This window comes from Nannospalax galili, unplaced genomic scaffold (genome assembly GCF_000622305.1).
Source record: "Nannospalax galili isolate Female #2095 unplaced genomic scaffold, S.galili_v1.0 scaffold264, whole genome shotgun sequence".
NCBI lineage: Eukaryota > Metazoa > Chordata > Mammalia > Rodentia > Spalacidae > Nannospalax > Nannospalax galili.
The window spans coordinates 450,665-450,992 of NW_008352391.1; positions in this window are offsets into that span (position 1 = coordinate 450,665).

Genomic DNA, 328 nt, shown 5'->3' on the forward strand with positions numbered 1-328 from the left:
GCCAATAAGAAACAACAGGAGAAAACCTCATGAATAGGATGAATGAAATGGAAAACAGAGTATCAAGACTGGAAGTTAAAGTGGACAAACTAGACCAATCAAGCAAAGATTATGAAAAATTTAAGAAAACATAAGAATGGAATATGCAAGGATTGTGTAACACCATAGAAAGACCAAACTTAGGAATCATAGGCATTTAGGAAGGAGAAGAATCTCAAGATAATGGTGTGGACCAGAGCTTCAACAGGATTGTAGAAGAAAATTTCCCCAAATTAAAGAAAGTCAATTATCATCGATTAAGAAAACTCATTGTTAAACAATTAGGCAG